The sequence below is a fragment of the Arachis ipaensis genome, chromosome B6, assembly GCF_059453495.1.
Source record: "Arachis ipaensis isolate K30076 ecotype BB chromosome B6, ASM5945349v1, whole genome shotgun sequence".
Classification (NCBI taxonomy): domain Eukaryota; kingdom Viridiplantae; phylum Streptophyta; class Magnoliopsida; order Fabales; family Fabaceae; genus Arachis; species Arachis ipaensis.
The window spans coordinates 91,397,150-91,403,206 of record NC_142441.1 but is presented as its reverse complement, the minus strand read 5'-3'; the positions used below and the strand labels follow the sequence as shown (position 1 = coordinate 91,403,206).

Below are 6,057 nucleotides of genomic sequence, written 5' to 3'. Positions count from 1 at the left end.
ACCAAACTTAGAGTTTGGTTGTGGCCTCCCAACACCAAACTTAGAGTTTGACTGTGGGGGCTCTGATTGACCCTGCTTGGAGAGAAGCTTTTCAAGCTTCCTCTCCATGGTTGCAGAGGGAGATCCTTGAGTTTTAAACACAAGGGAGTCCTCATTCCATTGAAGGAATATTTCACCTCTGTCAACATCAATCACAGCTCTTGCTGTGGCCAGGAAAGGTCTTCCTAGGATGATGGATTCATCCTCTTCCTTTCCAGTATCCAGGACTATGAAATCAGCAGGGATGTAAAGGCCTTCAACCTTTACTAACACGTCCTCTACTTGTCCATAAGCCTGTTTTCTTGAGCTGTCTGCCATCTCTAGTGAGATTTTAGCAGCCTGCACCCCATAGATTCCCAGTTTCTCTATTACAGAGAGGGGCATGAGGTTTATCCCTGAACCAAGGTCACACAGAGCTTTAAAGGTCATGGTGCCTATGGTACAAGGGATTATGAACTTTCCAGGATCCTGTCTCTTCTGAGGCAATGTCAGTTGATCCAGATCACTTAGTTCATTGATGAACAAGGGAGGTTCAACTTCCCAAGCATCAATGCCAAATAATTTGGCATTCAGCTTCATGATTGCACCAAGAAACTTGGCAGTTTGCTCTTCAGTTACATCCTCATTCTCTTCAGAAGAGGAATACTCATCAGAGCTCATGAAGGGCATAAGGAGGTTCAATGGAATCTCTATGGTCTCTAGATGAGCCTCAGAGTCCTTTGGTTCCCCAGAGGGAAGCTCCTTATTGGTCACTGGACTTCCCAGGAGGTCTTCTTCCTTGGGATTCACGTCCTCTCCTTCCCTTACAGGTTCGGCCATGGCACTTATGTCAATGGCCTTGCACCCTCCTTTTGGGTTCTCTTCTGTATTGCTTGGGAGAGTACTAGGAGGAATTTCAGTGATCCTTTTACTCAGCTGGCCCACTTGTGCTTCCAGATTTCTAATGGAAGACCTTGTTTCATTCATGAAACTTACAGTGGCCTTAGATAGATCAGAGACTAGATTTGCTAAATTAGAAGCATTTTGTTCAGAGCTCTCTGTCTGTTGCTGAGTTGATGATGGAAAAGGCTTGCTATTGCTAAACCTGTTTCTTCCACCATTATTAAAGCCTTGTTGGGGCTTTTGATCCTTCCATGAGAAATTTGGATGATTTCTCCATGTTGAGTTATAGGTGTTTCCATAAGGTTCACCTAAGTAATTTACCTCTGCTATTGCAGGGTTCTCAGGATCATAGGCTTCTTCTTCAGAAGATGCCTCTTGAGTACTGTTGGATGCAGCTTGCATTCCATGCAGACTCTGAGAGATCATATTGACTTGCTGAGTCAATATTTTATTCTGAGCCAATATGGCATTCAGAGTATCATCTTCAAGAACTCCCTTCTTCATAGGCGTCCCGTTACTCACAGGATTCCTTTCAGAAGTGTACATGAACTGGTTATTAGCAACCATGTCAATGAGTTCTTGAGCTTCTGCAGGCGTTTTCTTTAGGTGAATGGATCCACCTGCAGAAGTGTCCAGTGACATCTTTGATAGCTCAGATAAACCATCATAGAATATATCCAGGATGGTCCATTCTGAAAGCATGTCAGAAGGACACTTTTTGGTCAACTGTTTGTATCTTTCCCAAGCTTCATAGAGGGATTCACCTTCTTTCTGTCTGAAGGTTTGAACATCAGCTCTAAGCTTGCTCAGCTTTTGAGGAGGAAAGTACTTGGCTAAGAAAGCCGTGACCAGCTTATCCCAAGAGTTCAGGCTGTCTTTAGGTTGAGAATCCAACCATAATCTAGCTCTGTCTCTTACAGCAAAAGGGAAAAGCATGAGCCTGTAGACTTCAGGATCTATTCCATTAGTCTTAAGAGTATCACATATCTGCAAGAATTCAGTTAAGAACTGAAAAGGATCTTCAGATGGAAGTCCATGAAACTTGCAGTTCTGCTGCATCAGAGAAACTAATTGAGGTTTCAGCTCAAAGTTGTTTGCTCCAATGGTAGGAATGGAGATGCTTCTTCCATGTAAATTGGAATTAGGTGCAGTAAAGTCACCAAGCATCTTCCTTGCATTATTATTATTTTCGGCTGCCATCTCCTCTGCCTGTTTGAAAATTTCTGAAAGGTTATCTCTGGATTGTTGTATTTTAGCTTCTCTTAATTTTCTCTTCAGAGTCCTTTCAAGTTCTGGATCTGCTTCCACAAGAATGTTCTTATCCTTGCTCCTGCTCATATGACAAGGAAGAATGGCCAGGAAAATAATGATAGTAATAGAGACCCTTTATACCACAGTATAGGGATCCCTTTGTGAGTAGAAGAAAAGGGGGAGACAAAGAATGTAATGTAATGGAAGAAACACAACTGTGAGGATTGGAAGAGATGTGAGATGAGATGTTAGGATATGAATGAATAAATAGAATAGGATGAGGGAGGGATAATTTTCGAAAATTATTTTGAAAAAGAGTTAGTGATTTTTGAAAATGGTTTTTGAAAAATGTTTAGTAATTTTCGAAAATTTTTTGAAATCAAAAATAGAAAATAAAAATAATTAGTTAATTAAAAAGAAATTTTAGAAAAAGAGGGAGATATTTTCGAAAATTAGAGAGAGAGAGAGTTAGTTAGGTAGTTTTGAAAAAGTTAAGAAACAAACAAAAAGTTAGTTAGTTAGTTGAAACAAATTTTGAAAAGATAAGAAGTTAGGAAGTTAGAAAAGATATTTTGAAAAGATATTTTTGAAAAAGATAAGATAAGAAGATATTTTTGAAAAAGATAAGATAAGAAGATAATTTTGAAAAAGATAAGATAAGAAGATATTTTTGAAAAGATATGATAAAATTAGTTTTGAAAAAAGATTTGATTTTTAAAATCACAATTAATGACTTGATTCATAAGAAATCACAAGATATGATTCTAGAACTTAAAGTTTGAATCTTTCTTAACAAGTAAGTAACAAACTTGAAATTTTTGAATCAAAACATTAATTGATTATGTTATTTTCGAAAATTTGGTATAAAAATAAGAAAAAGATTTTTGAAAAAGATTTTTGAAATTTTCGAAAATAACTAATTATTTTGAAAAAGATTTGATTTTTGAAAAAGATTTTGAAAAAGATAAGATTTTCAAATTGAAAATTTGATTTGACTCATGAGAAAGAATTTGATTTTAAAAATTTTTTGAAAAAGTCAACTCAAATTTTCGAATTTGATGAGAGAAAAAGGGAAAGATATTTTTTTTATTTTTGAATTTTTATGATGCAAGAGAAAAACACTAAAAAGATGCAATGCATGAAATTTTTAGATCAAAACAATGAATGCATGCAAGAATGCTATGAATGTCAAGATGAACACCAAGAACACTTTGAATGTCATGATGAACATCAAGAACATGTTTTTGAAAAATTTTTAATGCAAAGAAAACATGCAAGACACCAAACTTAGAATTCTTTAATGCTTAGACATTAAGAATTCAAGAATGCATATGATAAACATGAAAAGGCACAAAACAAAAAATCATCAAGATCAAACAAGAAGACTTACCAAGAACAACTTGAAGATCATGAAGAACACTATGAATGCATGATATTTTCGAAAAAATGCTAGATGCATATGCATGTGACACCAAACTTATAATATGACCCAAGACTCAAACAAGAAACACAAAATATTTTTTATTTTTTTTTTATTTTCTAATTTTTTTTGGATTTTTATTTTATATTTTTTGAAAATTATATGAAAAAAAGAAAAAATAAGGATTCCAAAATTTTTAATATAAATTCCAGGAATCTTGCCATGTTAGTCTAAAGCTTCAGTCCAAGAATTGGACATGGCTCACTAGCCAGCCAAGCTTTCAAAGAAAGCTCCAGTCCAAAACACTAGATATGGCCAATGGCCAGCCAAGCTTCAGCAGGTGATCATGGATCAACAGCGGGTAGATCAGGAACAGTAGCAGGTGGATTAGCTCCAACTAGCTTGCTCTTGATAACAAATTGCAAGCCTCAGTCCAAATGAATTTAGACATGGCTTTACAGCCAGCCAGGCTGCAACATATAATTACATGGGCTGAAGTGATTAGTTGAATACCAATCCCAAAGTGGTTTGGGTATGGCTTTACAGCCAGATATGATTCAACATATTTCATGAAACACTAGAATTCATTCTTAAAAATTTTGAATAAAAAAATTTTTTTGAAAACATTTTATTTTTTTTTTCGAAAACAGATGAGAAAATTTTAGAAATATTTTAGAAAGATTTTTGAAAATAAAATAAAAAGAAAATTACCTAATCTGAGCAACAAGATGAACCGTCAGTTGTCCATACACGAACAATCCCCGGCAACGGCGCCAAAAACTTGGTGCACGAAATTGTGATCTCTGGTAATGGCTTCTTAGGCCAGATACTCTGATCTAGTTTTACAGTCTGTCACAACTTTGATACAACTAGCCAGCAAGTGCACTGGGTCGTCCAAGTAATACCTTACGTGAGTAAGGGTCGAATCCCACGGAGATTGTTGGTATGAAGCAAGCTATGGTCACCTTGTAAATCTCAGTCAAGCAGATATAAAGTGATAATGGTGTTTTCGAATATTATATAATAAAATAGGGATAGAGATACTTATGTAAATCATTGGTAGGAATTTCAGATAAGCGAATGGAGATGCTTTTCGTTCCTCTGAACCTCTGCTTTCCTGCTATCTTCATCCAATCAGTCTCACTCCTTTCCATGGCTGGCTTTATGTGATACATCACCACTGTCAATGGCTACTTTCGGTCATCTCACGGGAAAATGATCCAATGCCCTGTCACGGCACGGCTAATCGTCTGGAGGCATCACCCTTGTCAATGGCTTCATCTTATCCTCTTAGTGAATAATATGCTCACGCACCCTGTCACGGCACGGCTATTCATCTGTCGGTTCTCGATCATGCTGGAATAGGATTTACTATCCTTTTGCGTCTGTCACTAACGCCCTGCAATCGCGAGTTAGGAGCTCGTCACAGTCATTCAATCATTGAATCCTACTCGGAATACCACAGACAAGGTTTAGACCTTCCGGATTCTCTTGAATGCCGCCATCATTCTAGCTTACGCCACGAAGATTTTGGTTAGGAGATCTAAGAGATATTCATTCTAGCTTAATTCATGTAGAACGGAAGTGTTTGTCAGGCACGCGTTCATAAGGGAGAAGGATGATGAGCGTCACACATAATCATCACCTTCATCACGTTCTTGGGTGCGAATGGATATCTTAGAAGCGAAATAAGAAGAATTGAATAGAAAACAGTAGTACTTTGCATTAATCTTTGAGGAACAGCAGAGCTCCACACCTTAATCTATGGAGTGTAGAAACTCTACCGTTAAAAATACATAAGTGAAGGTCCAGGCATGGCCGAGATGGCCAGCCCCCTAAACGAGATCAATAGTCTCCTAAGATGAACAATGGAATAAAACTGAGACCAAAGATGCTCAAAAAGACTAGTAAGAGGTCCTATTTATAATAAACTAGCTACTAGGGTTTACATGAGTAAGTAATTGATGCATAAATCCACTTCCGGGGCCCACTTGGTGTGTGTTTAGGCTGAGCCTGAGTGTTGCACGTGCAGAGGCCATTTGTGGAGTTGAACGCCAGTTTCTGTGCCAGTTTGGGCGTTCAACTCTGGTTTTGGATCCTTTTCTGGCGCTGGACGCCAGATTTGGGCAGAAGGCTGGCGTTGAACGCCAGTTTACGTCGTCAATGCTTGGCCAAAGTATGGACTATTATATATTGCTGGAAAGCCCTGGATGTCTACTTTCCAACGAAATTGGAAGCGCGCCATTTCGAGTTCTGTAGCTCCAGAAAATCTACTTTGAGTGCAGGGAGGTCAGAATCCAACAGCATCAGCAGTCCTTTTTCAACCTCTGAATCTGATTTCTGCTCAAGTTCCTCAATTTCAGCCAGAAAATTCCTGAAATCACAGAAAAACACACAAACTCATAGTAAAGTCCAGAAATGTGAATTTAACATAAAAACTAATGAAAACATCCCTAAAAGTAACT

The 6,057-nt window shown here is 37.6% G+C and overlaps 1 non-coding gene across 1 annotated transcript; it reads left to right on the top strand.

Annotated features, from left to right (window-relative positions):
* The first annotated feature begins 1,617 nt into the window (after positions 1–1,617).
* On the top strand, positions 1,618–1,725 carry LOC148561743 (small nucleolar RNA R71). The gene has a single exon (XR_015887357.1). It is a non-coding gene; the product is annotated as a small nucleolar RNA R71 (small nucleolar RNA).
* Positions 1,726–6,057: the final 4,332 nt, after the last annotated feature.